The following is a 17,252-nucleotide window of genomic DNA, read 5'->3' as shown; positions in this document are numbered from 1 at the left end:
AGATACACTTTTGCCTTTAATTAGAGAGAAGCAACCATCTAATTTATTCTACTTAAATCAGAGACGTAATTTTTGAAGTTAGCATCAAAGACCTCATGATTTAACCTTACCAAGTACACTACTAATAATAATTTTAAGTGTACTTGCATTAAGCAATAATAGTAGCTTTTCATTTTATTACAGGGTAATAATTTGGTCTTAGGGTAGATAAACCAGTGGAAGGAAGGCCAAAGTAGTGAACTTTAGAGTAACACAATATTATTATTAATTCTCTGCTACAGCAACCCTCATTGAAACTGGTGTTATTGAGCAAAAAAAAAGCTGTGCCTGAAGAGTTTTAAAACAAATATTTTTGAGGCTTAAGAGACTAGGAGTTGAGGTCTTAGGGAAGATTTCAATAAGCAGTATTAAATCATCGTGAACTGTTCAAACAAGGCACTGCTACTGCAATTAGCAGGTACTAAAATGAATGGAATAATTTTCTGAAGTGAGTGCAAGTTTCTAAGCAAATAAACTAAGCACTGCTTATTTCACTTTTTCTGGTTTAACAATTTTCTTCTTGGAGAGTTTCACAGCACAGTGTGCTCCTTTGGGCTACTATGATCACAAACTTAAATAGGTATCTGCACCTTACTATTTCAGAAAGCCTAAAAGTTTTCCAGAAAAGAGTAGTCACTTGAAAAGGATCACTACTAGCAACATTCATTACCATTTTGTGAATCAAATGCAAAAAATCCAAATGGCTGAAATAATGAGATCCAGCATCAAATAATGAGATCCACATTTCTGGAAAACAATGGAAAAATTTATAGCTTTATTTCATTTTGATTGCTTTTTCCTTCAAAGTAAATGTTTCAATCTGGTAAACATCCTTCATTCCATCTCAAAAACAGAACATTATTTTAGAAAGTTCCATTTTTTTTCTATGAACTAAGGATGCAGGATGAAAAAGGACTTCCTAGTATTGGAACCCTAGGAAACAATGAAGCAGTCTGGGCAAGACAAAAAGATTTCTACAGAAGTCTTTAAATTTCTCAAAAGTGCACTCTTATCTCAGAATTAGCACATCTACTTTTCAGAAACACAGAAAAAAAAAATGTTGCAAGACAGGGGTCAACCAAGCCTGACTCTTTTCCCCCTGAGACAGAATGGAGATGGCACATACCTCTATTATCACAGAATCATAAAATCATTTTGGTTGGAAAAGACCTTTAAGATCACTGAGTCCAGGAACAAAAAAAGAAGCTGCTCAAAGACACAGCCAGCTCAGCTGAGCTGGCCACACAGTTATACAGAGCCCCAAGGATTGTTGCAAGGTGCTTCTCTATAGTTGCTTATCAATAGCCTCTCATTCCTTCACATCCTTTGTAAAAATCACTTTACCTAGATTTAAATGCAGAGAGAGTCTTCCCATGTTGTGTATTTCTTCTGAAACAGTACATAAGGAGCTACATTACTTGTGTGGACTGATGCCATCTATCCTAGTGTGCAGGATTTTGAAATTCAAGCATCAGAAACCAACGAAATACAGTTTTCATGCTATTTATATTCCTTTTAAAAGAAGATAAAATATATATTGAATTCCACTTCGCTACTTTGAAGGCAGTGAGTCTATGAAGTCTGCACTGGTGAACTGGTAAATTAGAAAATCAGAACACAACTCTTTTTTTTTCTCATACTCCTGCTGCATTAAATGAACATGAGGATTGAAAAGTGAAAATAGCAAGAATGGATGAAATAATGAGATCCAGCACTGTCAAACAAATTCTCAGGTGTTGAAGGACTTTATTTTTTTATTTTAAACTGTAAGCCCCATTAATTTTCTGTTTTCTTTTGTAATAAAATACAACTCACAAACACAAGGAGGAAAACAGTAGCTTTTTAATCAAAATCACTTAAGTGATTTAGGAGTTGAAATTACATTTAAAATCAGTAGCACTGCAACTTAAATCTTTGCATAACTCAGACAACTTTGAAACTCTATGTAAAATTCCTATTTAGAAGGGGCAAGAGGATGAATTGCTAGGACAGAAATGTATTGTGAAGTTTGAAGGAAATCTCTGGTAGGCATATTCATTTATATTTCAAATATTATATTTAGTTATTTCAAGTTCAATATAGGGATTTTTATGTTGTCCTGTCTCTTTGGACTTACTTTACAAATACATTGGAAAATTGAAAATGATAAAAATTGAATAATGGAATGTTATATTATGAATGAAATAAAATAATGAAGAAAATGGGCTATTATACTCTTTCTGTAGGCAGTGTGAGAGAGATAAATTGTTGCTACTCATATGTTGTTGAGGAAGAATTCAGACATAATCTTCAAGGAACGCAATGAAGTAAAAATTTCTTCTGGCAGAAATAAATTAACCATGTCTTGTTCAGCTATCATTAACAGGGCATATCTATCTAAGAGTGTGAGTTGATAATTTTTTTTTCTCTTCAAATGCATGCAACATCAGTTTAAATTCATAAGTGCCATATAGTATAGCTATAGATGTGATATGAAGGGATTTTTTCTAAATTTGGTCTCCTTCATATTCTTTTTACCTCGAATATTTCTGCCTTGCCTCATGACAGCATATCTATTACCTTTTTCTGAACACCTCTTACCACTACATCTGAGATTTCACCTTTGTTTGTTTTTGAACACTAAGACTGCCTCAAAATTACTTTTCTGTACCAGAAAACTATTTTTTTCTCAATCCAGGTGGAATTTCTACAATAAATAATTTTATTGAGGGAAATATTTTGAAACCTACATTTAAAGAAGTAGTGGCAACTGCTTGTATTTAGTGCTTCAGCAATGGGCTGTTTACTTGGACTTGTACAAAATTCCAGCCTCATTGTGAGTGTATACACATGTATTCATTCCTAGAAACTTGAAGGTTGCCAATGGAAAAAATATTAAGTAGTCCAGTTCTAGAAATAAAATAGTTTTTTGGATAGGAATTTTCCCATGGGAAAAAAAAGTTCAAAGCCTCAGTTTGACACAGGACCAATACTTGAACTTATACCCTTTACTTTTTTGCATTAATGCATCAATCTCTAGCTATTTAGATATTCTGATGCAGATCTTTCACAGTCTTTGCTTGTATGTTTCCTCTTTGTATAAAAATAAATAGTCATTATCCCAGACTGTAAAAATTATTCCAGCCTGGCAGTTAGGCTATTTGCCTTGTTGATGGAATCCAGCTAATGCACTAGTGAATATCTAACAATTTATCTGAATTGTGACAGACTCTGTAGGAGGGACTGAAAGCACTTTCCCAGGATGTCTCCACAGCTTAGAAAACTATTGTTTTATTTTATTTTCAGAAACAAACAAAACATTTTGATTCAATTTTGCAGTGTGGAACATAAAAAAGCTTTTTAAATTTTTGCATACATGCTTACAGCTATTCTCTGCATGCAGTGCAGACAAAGGAAGAAGGGACTTGCACAGCCATGCCCAGCACCCTGGTATCCTAACTTCCATCCACAAAGAATTATGGTGCAAATAAAAATAAGTGGGGAAACAGCAGAGAGGCACATTTGCTAGATAAGATGTCTGCACAGCAGAGTTGTTTTAACACAAAATTGGAAGGTCTTTATTCATGTTGTGAAAAAGAAAAACAAGACTAATTAAGTGCCTTGGTTGAAGTAAGATTTTAGAAACACATTACATTTTCCTGAATTAATAAATGTTTTAAGAGCTTGAAAAGCCTAAATTTATAAATGCTTTGCACATTATCTGCAGCAACAGCAACTTTATGCATGCATGAACTTAATGAACCAGCCCACAAAAACAAAGAAGATTATTAATAAGACATTTGCTCAAGGCAGGCTAAATGAGTTGCTTCTGAGAACATCAGAGAGAGGTCTCTAATGATAGGCAGAGAGGCACAGCTGCTGTTTTGTTTTTGTACAAAGATAGTGGTCAGTGGATTTATTGCTGGGTGACAAAAGAAAGAGATTTTGTAGGACTTTGGATATAAATATTTAAATACATTCTTCATCTCCTCTCTTTTTAGTTCTTTTTATGCCCTTCCCCTTCCTCTTTCATTGTTCTTATGATTTTTCTAGGGTTTTTATTGCCTAGAATTAATTTTATTCACTCTTTCTGAAATTTTTGAACTTTTTCTTAACAACTACTGGTCCAGTGTAATCAGAAGTGAGCTTGATATCCTTCTGAAACTTAGTTAGCATTTTGAGTCACTTCTTTTCATTGTTGTGCTTTCTTTTAATGTGCATATGGGGCCATTAGTCCTCCAGACTAAGGGAAGTTACTTTCCTCAGAGATAAGCAGGAAAAGACCAAAATTTAACCTTTGGTTCAAGGTATTTCACAACCATCTTCATCTCCTAAGAGCCACCATTTCTTTGCAAGGGCTGGGTGAGTGAGCTTTTTGCTTTTGAAGTCTACCACCCATTTTTTATGACTGGTCTCCACAAGTCTTGTGTCACTAATAAGATGCAAATGAACCATTTGTCCTCTCCCTCTCGAAAGTTTAATCATACAAAGCAGTAATCTTCCAGTTCTGTACAATCAGTCCTATAGTGCAGCATAAGAAGGTTAAAAATTACATATCCACCACAGCAAGACTTTGGAACAGAGATATTCTTTATTACAGATCAAATTACTCATAAAAAGTGCAAAATTTTACTAGGTTATGCCAATCTGGAACCAGAAATACTGAAGCTTACATTTTCAATAATCAAACCATTGAAAAACTTATGAGGGAAGGTTTTCTTTAGTTTCCTAGCTCAGTATTGAATTATAAATATCTAGTGACCTTAAAACAAAAAAATAAACCCAAGTCACCATCACCACCACCACACACCTGCCCCCCACCCCCCCAAAAAAATATTGAATCCCTTACACACTTTGTCTGAAGTGGATATTTAGAAGATGCTGTGTGCAACAGTTTTTTATATGGTATTTATGATATTGATATTTCCTTTCTTTTCAGCATCTAAAAAGATATATATATTGAGGGTAGACTCTTCCACAAAGATGGAATTTATAGAAGTCAAATCTAAAGTGGAAAGAAAACTAAATAAACCAAAACCAAGATATTAAGATGGACTCTTTATGCACACACATAGAGAAAATATGTTAACAAAAAAAGTCATAATGGAGTTCACTCAAATGACATCCACAGAATCAGTAGCTGATTGAAAACACTAAATTTACTGTGGAATGGGCATTCAGAATCTTGTGTCAAGATAAGCAAACAGGAGACTCATCATAGCAGTTTAGTTTCATAAAATGGGAATATAAGACTGTTTTGCTTTATAATAAGCCTGATCTTCTGATCATTAGTAAAATACAGAACAAATATTGCCATGAAATCAAAATCCATAACTGTTTTAAGACCAGAGAATAAAATACTTTTGTTTTCAGCTGACAGAACTAGTTGAGCTTGAAAGAAATCATAATAATTGCAGTTGTGGAGTGTTAGTGTAGAAATTTTCTCTAAGGATTTTCAGTATTTAAATGAGGAAGCTCTGCAGTCTCTCTCCACTTAGGTTAAACAAGTGATTTCATGGCTGTTATTTATGCAAGTTTCTTTAAGGTAATAGGCTTTTCTTTTTTCCACAATTCTTTATGTCTCTATTGGTTTTTTTTTTTCACTATACTGATCCTGTTTAGTCAAAACAAGGTCTGGTTCTCTACTTTACTGCTTCCTCCACCCAACAGCACTCTCTCTGTGATACAATACCACCTGTAATTTACATCACCAGAGCTAAAACTTAACAGTCCATGAAATTTATTGCATATTGTTTGATTCATTTGTGTTGAGCCATATAGAACACAAGCTAAATTGTAAATTTATCTCGTTGTTTTCAGACGAATGATTGGTCATAGTTCACATGCAAATCTGGAGCTGCAGTGAGAATCTTAACTGCTTCATAAAAGTTAATGTCAGAGGTTTTCTGATGACTGCACCCATCTTCTTTAACGGCCTTATTTATTTATTTTTCTACAAAAAGCTTGATGCAAGCCATTCTTTCTTACACATTTTCTGTAGCTCTAATACATCCGTTTATTTTCAGACCCCTTTCTCTTCTGCTAAGCAGCATGAGGAACTGACAATAAAACCAAAATATTTCCTTCCACTCAATAACATCAAATTTCATGCTTCATTTTTCTGTCCATTTTCCCATCTGTTGAAAACCTTGTGTGATTCAGGAGTGTGTTTCTTGATGCATACTTTTCTCTCTGTTTTACTTATTTGAAATTGCTGTCAGTATTCAGGTCCAGATAAATTTTAAACTGGTTCAGTCAAGATGCTGGGATGTTGTTAGGAATGTGCACATATACATCAGAGAGAGGACAAGAATAGCATGAGTGAGAATTAAAAGAGTGAAAGTGTTGGAAAGAGAAGGTGTTTAGGGCTTGTTCATTGAAATCTACCAATATCAAGTGTACTTCTTGCTGAAGCCATATTTTTTTGATACTTAGATACTGGAGGGTGAAGCTCTTCCTAACAGCATGCAACCAATAGTCAGAAAACATTAGTCTTTCCATCCCAAAATAGTTGAATTCAATTGGTTCAGTCAGTCTTTTGGACTGATATGAAGAACAGAGGGGGAGAAGAGCCTTAAAGATATTTGTATCAATGCAAGCATCATCCCTCAGGTAATTACTGTTGCATTAACCCTGGAAATATAAAGAAAGGACCTGTCCTGAGGAGGAGGAAATAGCTGAGCTGCACTAAGCTCTTCCTCACCACATTCTTCACAATCTTGGAAATGTCTCTCAGAGCAAGATGGTTAGCCTTATGCTACTCAATCACCCACTGCCTTTCTTCCCTGACTTCTCTTACTGAATAGTAGAGGCTCCAAATCTCACTAAATCTGAGAGTAGTGATATTCACTGAGTGATTTATAAATAATCCCCAAATAAAAGCTGTAGCAATTCGTATGCAGAAAGGCAAGAAGGCTGAACCCTGCTCAAAGGACAAGAGCTATCTGCTGATTCTGCTCTCAGCATTTTGTAGATTCCTTTGCAGCACAAAAAGATGGCACTGATATTTTCATTTCAAAATCAAAGGATTACTATAATCCATCTTCAGCACAATTGATTTTCTTAAACATTCTATAAATAAGACAAAGGACCCCAAGGCTATAGAGGAGCCAGAACAGGAATTTTAACTCTATATTGTCCAGCTTTCAAAAACTGACCAAAAATCATGAACCTGGAAGAAAATCAAACAGGCTGACTTTATAACCAGTTTTAAGGATACAGTTCTGATATTTCAGAACGCAATGATCACAAAAAGTTATTTTTCTACTGTGCTAAGTCCAAACAGGCAAGACTGCCAACTTCAAGGTTTGTCAGATGGTGCAAGAGGGGAGCTTCAAAGTGGGCAGAGCAGATTACTGCAAGTTATTGCATATTTGTAATGTTTTCAGATGGGTAACCTCTGTTTTGTTACTGAAAAGAATATAACATCTTCTTTAAAAAAAATTTCAACATTTATGATTCTCCATTCTAATTTATCTGTTTGCACAAGGAGAGCTCTTTGGCATGAGAGTTGAAATTCCTTTCAAGCAGTGAGTATTACCAAATTACCTACTACCTTCCTTTTTCTGTTGATACAAAATCCGGATAAACAAGACACTGCAGTCTTTTACTTTAAAAATTGTTTTCCTGAAATTAATAATATACTTTAGCAATAACAAGATACTGTGTAACTAATTTACAGCTTCTCAATGCTTTTAATCCATTTATTGCAGGAAGTGGGAGTACTGAGGATACTCAAAGCTATTTCTTCTCTGTGAGGTGTAGTAGAATTTTAACTAATCTCACTACTTCTCAGCACAATCACTAAAATTAATGTGTGATATATAATCACATTTTTTATTTAATTCAGCACTTGAAATAGCACATCAGGTCTCAGGAGAACAATTCCCCAAACATGATAAATATGCAAAATCTTTCTAATCTTAGCCTTCTGAACACAATTTTTTGAAATTTTGATTCCTTAAACTTCCCATCCACTTTCTGTGAAGGAGGGAGAGTGTTGCATCTTAAAGGTTCAAAGCATATGAAATTCATGTAAGTCTACTTATATCTTAATTTGCTGCTGGTAAAGACTGAAAAATCAAATAGACTCAGTAGATACAATTTTCCTAAAGGAAAAAAAATAAGTAAAATAAGAATAATATTTAAAAAAATAAAAGTAATAATGCAATTGGCAAATTATTTCCCTACCAAGGGCTTCAAAAATTTAAGCAAGAAATCCCACTAATATGGAGGCAATAAAAAGTATGTCAGCCTGGTGCTCAGGTTTATATCTGACCTTGTTTGCCAGCACAGGTAGCTTTGTCCTTCATTTCCAATGTTATGGCAGATTTGCAGTTAATCATTGCCATTTTACTCCACTGCTTGATGCCATAGTTTTCTAGATAATACTAGTTTGGGTTTTGTCTTTTTTTCTTTTATATGCTTTCTATATTCTTTGCACATATGTTTGTAAGTCTGTAACCTATTGTATTAGTAGGTAGTGTTCCCAGTACTTTTCTATAGCCTTTCTCTAAGCAGAAAGACAAAACAAATTCCAGAGCTCCAAGACCAGGGAGGTATAAGGCCCCAGTGGTTCTGGTTCTTGGTTCTTCTTGGAAACCAAGGTCAAGAACAACTTTTGGAGATGCATTCTCATGGACAAAGTGCAGCTAGTGCTGAAAGGGAGGCTCCAGAGAAGGGGCTTGACCTGGGGGAATTGCATCACCATTTGTCATCCTAATCACTGCTTTCTATCAATCATAATAATTTCCTAAAACCTATAAAAATGTACTCAACCCTGTTGGGGATGGGCTTTTGAGGACATCTTTCCATAACTGCTTCTGAAAATCTTCTAATAAAGATAACCTTTTATCTTACCTCCTTACTAAAATTACCTCAAATTTCATTTCCAGGTTGGGAAGAAGGCAACACTGGAGCTGGCTAAGCCATGCCTATCAGTGATCCTGTGATACCCCACAGCTGCAGAAGGTAGCTTCATCAAGTGTAAGTGCTTTTGGGTCATTAAATAAACATTATTATACGTGTAATTTTAGTGCAAACTTGGTTTATATGTTAAAGATTGTGTGGAAAAATATTTTTCAATAATCCTCATCAGAGTAGCTTTTATATTAAAATTAACAATCAAAAAGTTTTGAAAAGGGCACAAAAATTTTGGATTGAGATTGTTTTCTACCACTCAAAACCATGGTGGGTATGAGGAGCACTTTACAGGATATTTCTAAGTGGGTTTTTTGTTTCATGCAATTATTTTATTATTTTTATTCCTCATTTTAAGTGGGAAACAAATAGCAACTATCACAAAAGAAATTCCTTACATATAAAGTTTCAAGGTGTTGAAGAAAATCATATTTGCAAAAGTACTGAGAAAGGAAACACCCTTTTTTAGGAAAAGAGAAAAGGCACTGTGGAGGCCTTTGACCACTACCCTTAGCTTTATCAACAATTTAAATAATGTAAAACTTCTTTCCCAATTACTTCTTTCCTGCTATTAAAAAAAAAAAAAATACTTCACTTGAAATTTTTCTAGAACCATAAAATATACCTAATGAACTTATCTCTTCCAATCATTTTCATTCATTATAAAGTAGAAAAACTTCACAAGGTATATTTAGTGCTTTGATTGTAACTTGCTCATAAGTAAGATTTTTTAGCATTTAACAATGGAAAAATGCATGGGAAAAGGAATACAACTCCCCAAAGTAATAAAATATGCTCCTTATTTCCCTTATAAAATAACTCATCTCGTTCAATTTACCATTTCAGTCAATTTTTCATATGTGATTTATGACTTCAAGGAAAAAAAGTATTAGATACATCATTCCAGATGAACTACAATATTTTAATTTACAAATCAGAATCTTTCCAAATTACAAAAAATGGTCATCTACTGACATTCTATAGAGAAACCCTAGATAATCACACAATTTGTGGCAGCATGTGAAGGCCTTTTTAGTAATTTGTGAAATGTCTTTGAGAGTTAAAATTTAAACAAAACCACATTTTCATAATATAATCTTTGAACTTTGATTATTTGACATGAGATAGAACTATAGAGACTTTGCTATATTTTGACATTTCATTTGGTATTAACAGAAAGTAAAAGTCAGCAGGATATCAATAAGGAAAATATTTAATTTAAATTTATTGATGTCTAAGGAGATTGTGCATGTGTGTGTTCATGAAACAAATGGATTAAAAAAACTAAAGGCTCACATATTATTTCTCCCACAGTTCATACACATCAATTTCTTTAACTAAATTGCCAACTAGAGGCTGCAGTATTTTTTTGTGCAAATCACTAATATTTTATTTCAAGTAATTAAAGCAGATTAATTTATTCAAATAAACTCGTTTACTTTTATTATCATGGAAGAATGGTTTAAGACAAAGCAGCCAATAAATCAAATAATTGCAATAGTGTGCTATGTCTCATATAGAAACTGCTTTTTTATCTCTAACAGAAGGCAGAATTCTGTTACAAATGCCTCCTTTCGCAATTTCACTGTTGTGTTGTTTAAGCATACAAAAAGGTACAAGTGCCAATGTGTAATAACATGGTTATAAATCCCTTTTTCTAAATGCATACATTTCAAAATACCTTTGCTTTTCAGAAAATTAGAAATGCTCAGAAAATTTATGCACACAAACACTCACTTCAGGGATATGAAACATTCTACTGAGAAAAAACAAACATACTGGGAAAGCAGTACACCTGGAATAAAAGGCAGTTCGAGGAAAAAGAAATATTTGAAAAAAAAAACTAGTAATTTTATTTAAGAATCTTTCAAGAAAAGGAGTAGTAAATACCTACACACCTACAGTTTTGCAGGGTGATGGAACCTTATGAACAAGAGGTATCTCTGTACACTAAATAAGTTCAAAAGAAGTTTAGTAATTTCAGCTGAGGTGGAAGAAAGAATACTCTGTCTGGTAGACAGAGTGGAGGAGTCAGCTCAGACCATTTTAGAGGAGAAAAGATTCCATTTTGGATGAAGAGTTATACCAGCCAATTATAAAGAGGCAACTTCAACCCTGGACCACTGTGGACACAGTTTGCAGAAACAAATCTTATCCTGGTGCTGAAAACTACACAAGAGAAGATTAAAAAGGCAATCTTCTGCTTTATTTTGAACAAGGAAATAACTTGACATAACTCTTTCTGAAGTACCTGTAATGAAACAATAAATAGATAGATAGATAGATAGATAGATAGATAGATAGATAGATAGATAGATAGATAGATGATAGATTCACAACATTTACAACCAGTAAGGTATCATTTTTTTCAGGCAGGCAGAATATAAAATTACATTCAAGTCCATCAAAGACGTAAGTTTTATTTTTCTCTTTTTATAAACATCTGTACAATATACACCTAATCATTAGCCATTTTAGCCATTTTTACAGAATGGATTGATATCTTTGGCAGGAAGACTTCATGTTTTGACCTCCTCCAGACCTGAATCTGCCCAAGATTTTCTTCAAGCAGTGTTGTGAGCCCATTCATTTTTGTGATCAACACACACACACAGAGACATAGACACAGACACATGTTTCATGGAGATCTGCCACTGTTGTGTGCTTGCTTCTTAAAAACTAATTGGAAAATTTTTGCTCATTTAAAAAAAATTTTATCTCCAGAAAATAATTCAAATTGGCTGAAGTTTGAATTTTACACCAAGGAACTTGTGGTTTTGTTTATTTAGAACAGTTGTCTTAATTTGTGACATCAGCTTCCAAAAATACTTTACTATTCATTAAAATTCTTATTCATTTTAAATACCCTTCAAGCAACCATGGCCTAATATGGCCCTAATGAATACTTATATTTGCCAGACTGAATGTCCTTTCTGTTTCATGATGTATTTTGCATTCTGTCTCTTTGTTATTCAAATAAACTTCTCGTAAGTGATGAATATGAGCTAGAATTCAGTTTTAATTAATTGCATAGGGTAATCACATATGACCAAATGAATGAGTGGTGTCTACAAAGCTTATATACAGTCTCTCTTCTTTTCTGTATTTTTCAGACTTAAATATGCATAAAATACACAGAAGATAATTTAAATGTACAGCATAGTTAATAAAGATCTCAGTAATGACTTGGTACAGAAAATGAGGCATTTATTATTCTACAGACATCCACAGCTGTTGGATTTTTTTACTTCTGAATGCATCATTCTGAAACCAGCTTAAAAGTTAATATAGTAAATTGACATAGATCTACTCTCATTTATTACATTTCTGTAAGTGAGAACAGATCTATAGGAATTCTTCACACAGCTAATTAGATTTGCCTTTGGCAATGTCGGTGGTGTGTATCTAAAACATTAAACGAAGTGTTGCCATCAAACTTCCTTAACAGGACAGCACTGCTTTATCTGATGCATTTTCATGTTCACATTTCAACTTCAGATTAGATTGAGCTCCTGAATAAACAAGTTCAGCTCAATTTAGCTCAGCAGAATTGTACCCAAAAAAAAAAAAAATCAGCTTTGAATGTGCCCTCTTGTGTTGTTTGAGGTTACATACTATCTTAAAATCTGAGTACAGCTTTCACAAAATGATCTTTGTATGAACGCTTTGAGATTTTAATTCTTGTTTAGAACAAATCCTCAACATTTGATTTAAATATAAAGAGACAGGATTGTTGATGGACTGCTTGAAGTTCCATGAGAGAAGAAATTAGTTTCATGGCAAGGAACAGTATGAAATAGTAGTAACAAGATCTCTCAATTCCATTGGACTATATGCTAATGGAAGTGCAAAGAGCTGAAGAAAAGCACCTTTACAACTCTGAAGTATATGTGGAAATACAAAAAGACCTGATGAATGATGGGATAATAGGAAAAGAAAATGAGGAACCTTGAAAGGAACTGAAAAATGCATGGATGTGAAATACAGTAAAATCAATTAGAAAAATGTAACCCAAGGAAGAATTAGGTTTTCAGTGATAACATTCAGAGTGTAGCTGAGATGGAAGTGTCCTAATCTGGATAGTGATAGACTTAGATACTTCTTTTTATATTAGCTGGCTGAAAAAAAAAAAAAAAGTGGAATGTTTCATTTGGCTTCAATGTGATAAAATGTCTCAGTAGAATGGCTTATAAAAGCAACCTTGCAATTAATGTGAGCTGATACCAAACTACAGGATTACAGATTTACCTATTCCTGACCTCCTCTATTCCCTTCTCCATAGCACAGAAAGACATAAATGACTCTTCACAATTACTACCTAAAGATGCCTTCCAGAAATGCAGCAGCCATGTAAGAGATTAGAAAATTCTTCTTTGGGTGTCTGGTTCTAGTTGAATTTGTATTATCATAGAATGGCTTGAATTGGAAGGGATTAAAGATCATCTAATTCCAAACCCACTGCTGTGGCCACAGGCACCTCCCACTACCCATCCAACTTGACTTTGAAGAATTCCAGGGATGAGACATCTACAATTGCTCTGGCACCCTCTTCCAGTGCCTCTCCACTCTCACAATAAGAATTTCTCTCTCACATCTAATCAAAACCTATTCTCTTTCAGTTTAGATCAAATTTTAAGACAGTTTAATTTCAAGAAAAGTGTGTCCAGTAAAATGAGGTAGGCAGGCAGGGTCTTTGCCCCTTTGCTACAGCTAACTGCTATGTATAAATATAAATACAAGAAGCAGGTAAAAATCTCTCCTGATTGTGATAAAAGCTAACTAGAGCTGGTGGTCACTTTGGGGTTAAATGATATATCCTCAATGTGGAACTCTAACAACCCTGGTGCAGCTAACATTCATCATACATATTTGCTAGGATTAGGTGGTGCAGAGATTTTACAATTGAGAATTTTTATAATTGAGGTCTCCTCAAAGAGATTTCTCAAACTGTTTACTTATTCAAATTTAGTACATCTCATGATATGTTATTTGGAGTCCCTTAACTGAGCTGCTTTCCTCAGTTTCATCTTAAATGAACAAATGTGCAAATAAATCCTGGACTGCAAATACATGCTCCAGAGCTTATAACACTAGCCTTCTTCCCAGCACACTAAACACAGTATTAAAAGTTGTAAACCACAAAGAAATATTTTTCTCTTATTTCTTCTTTTTTTTTCCCTTTTTTTCCCCCCTCTTTCTTTTTACTTTCTATTTTTTTTCCTCTTTTTAACAATATCTCTTCAGAAGTCCATTGCTAAAAAAGTGATAGAGAAAGTTTGACTGGAGTTTTCCTTCGATTACATCAAAGAGAACATTTTATTTTTCTAAAACTGCTAACTAGATACCAGCACCTTAGTTAAACTGGAAAAAAATTAAATTACTGATAAATTATATAATGGTTTCAATGTTTTTCATGAGGAAAAAACATGTCTGAAAATAACAGCAGTCCCTTCTCTGGGGCAAGCAAGAACAAAGAACCACTTGAAATGAAATACTTCTGTACAATTCCTAGGTAAACTACATTTTAAAAGCATTAGTGCATGTACTGAGAAATACATCTTCAAGGGTAAATCATTGTGGGCCTTTATGTTATTTCCAGAGACTATGCTGCTCACAACAGATTTGAATGGAGGAGGGTTGTTTGGGTCTTTTTTATTTAGAGTGGTCACAATGTTTTTCCTCAAGTGTATTAACCAAACAATGGAACTCTGTTTAACTGAAAGCAAGCGAAAAACCACAATTATACCTAGACTGAATTCCACAGTAGGATGTTAAATGATTGATGTTGACTAATTTAGCTACAGAACAAGATGTGTTATTGGGGTTAGCTGTAGCATCTTTTTCATTTCTTTGTAAGGCAAGCCTGTTATTTAAGGAAATAAATGGACAAAGGAAGAGTGAGGTTATACACCTCAATTAATAATGTCTTGCAGGTCCCCTGACTTTTTGTATTGTGTGTTTTAAGCTTACAGAAGTTTGTAAGAAAGAGAAAAAACATTCATAATTGCAAGGCATGCTAGAGGAAAAGACAATATTTTTTGGTAATTGAGTGTGTTGCTCTATTGCTATGAGTAGTTTCCTGAGACATAGCTAAAACTCCTTGTTAGCTAAAAATACTGAAAAAAAAACCAAGTACAAAAAAAAAAAAAAAAAAACTATTAAATTTTGTAGGCTGTCATAATATCAATAACAATCCTCAGAGAATTTGGTATTGGAACTTGATCTTGGCTTGATCAGTACTTTGACTGTTGGGATTTATCCTGACTCCATAGTTCTGATATTAGATTATCACCCAGATTTTTATGTGCTTGAGAAGCAGCCTGGAATTCCAGTATGTTTTCTTATATTCCTTTTAGAAACTGAGAACACTGCTTTTGAAGATTGATTCAATATACCAAGATCACAGAAGAAAGAATTAGACCTTAAGTGTCTGTCCAGACAATGCCCAGTCCTTACATTCCTTCTTCTTTCTGTTATCTATCCTAGTAACTAAACAAAAAAACTCTTCAGGGGATACTCATAGTACAACGAGATTTTTAGGTAGAAAGCTCATCTGTACTCTCACAAAGGTGCACAAAAATAGAGTGGGGAAGGTGGGGAAAGCCCAAATAATAATACCCTGCCCTATGTACTTCCAGGGCCACCACAGGAGCCATCAGCCTGGGAATGAGCTATTTCAACAAGACCAGAGAAGCACAGGGGCACAATTGCAGGTGGGATCCTCAGTAAGAACCTCCAAGAAAAAACCACATTGCTGGGCCCCTTTCAGGGCTGCCCCAGAAGATCCCCAGTCCTGGTCTCCCAGGCACTGGAATGAAATATTAGATAGGAACAGGCAATGTGCACTTGCAGCACAGAAAGGCAGCTGCATCCTGGCTGCATCAAAAGCAGTGTGACCAGCAGGTCAAGGGAGGGGATTCTGCCCTTCATCTCTCATGAGATCCCAGCTGGAGTGCTGCGTCCTGCTCTGGGGCCACCAACACATAGCAGAGAGAAACCTGTTAGAGCAGGTCCAGGGGGAAGCCACAAAAAGTGATCAGAGGGATGGGACAACTCTAAGCAGAAAGGCTGAGGGTTGGAGAGGGCTCCAGGGAGACCTTGCTGTGGCCTTTCAGTGCTTAAAGGAGCCTCTGCTGGTTTGACCTTGCCCAGCCTACAGGTGCCCCATCAAGCCATTCTATCATTCCCTCTCTCAACCAGACATGGGAAGAAGACAATATTATGAAAAGCTCCTAAGTTAAATTCAGGATAGGGTGTTCAACAATTATTGTCATGGTCAAAAAACCTCTCAGCTGGGGAAGATTAATTTAATTTATTGCAAATCAAACCAGAATAGGACAATAAGAAATCTTAAAACACCTTCACCTTACCTGTCCCTTCTTCCTGGACTCAACTTCACACCGTATTTCTCTACTTTCTCCAGGTAAGGCAGAGGGATGGAGAATGGTGCTTGCAGTCAGCTCATCACAGGTTTTCTCTGCTGCTCCTGTCTCCTCAAGTTCTCCCCCTGCTCCAGTAAACATTTTTAGGAATGGGACAGGATCACCTACAGGAAACAGCCCTCCACTCCTTTTTCCAGCATGAGTCCTTCCCATAAGCTACAGTCCATAGAATCATAGAATCATAAAATAGTTTGAGTTGGAAGAGACCTTTTAAAGGTCACCTACTGCAAACCCCTTACAATGAACAAGGATATCTTCAGCTGCAAAAGATTGCTTAAAACTCTGTCCAGCCTGGCTTTGAATGTTTCCAGGGATGGGGTTCTTCCTAGTTCTGTGATTCAAACTGCTTCAGTGTGGATTTTTTCCACAGGGTGAAGTCCTTCAGGAACAGACTGCTCCAGAGGGGATTACCTGCAGAGCTACAGGTCCCATGGGAAAATGTGATTCTCTCTTCATGGGTCCATCCTGTCAGGAGCCTGCTGCAGGACAGACTCTCCATGTGGCCATAAGTTCTTTCAGGGCACATCCACCTGTTTGATGTGACACAAACTGCAGGTGGATATGTGCTCGAGTACAGGGGCACAGTCCACCTCTGCATGGTCTTCACCACAGAATGAAGGGAAATCCCTCTTCTGGTGCCTGGAGCTACTCTTCCTCCTCCTTCTTCACTGGCCTTAGTGTCTGTAGAGGTTCTTCTTCCACATATTATCACTCCTTTCATCCAGCTGCTGTTGTGAAGAAGATTTTCCCCTCTTCTTGAATATAAATCCCAGAGGCACTACCACTGTCACTGACTGGCTTGGCCTTGGCCAGTGGCTGATGTCTGGAACTGCCTCTGTCTGATATGGGGGAAGTTTCTACCTGCTTTTTACA

The sequence above is a fragment of the Erithacus rubecula genome (assembly GCF_903797595.1).
Source record: "Erithacus rubecula genome assembly, chromosome: 3".
Classification (NCBI taxonomy): domain Eukaryota; kingdom Metazoa; phylum Chordata; class Aves; order Passeriformes; family Muscicapidae; genus Erithacus; species Erithacus rubecula.
Note: the sequence above shows the minus strand (reverse complement) of the source record.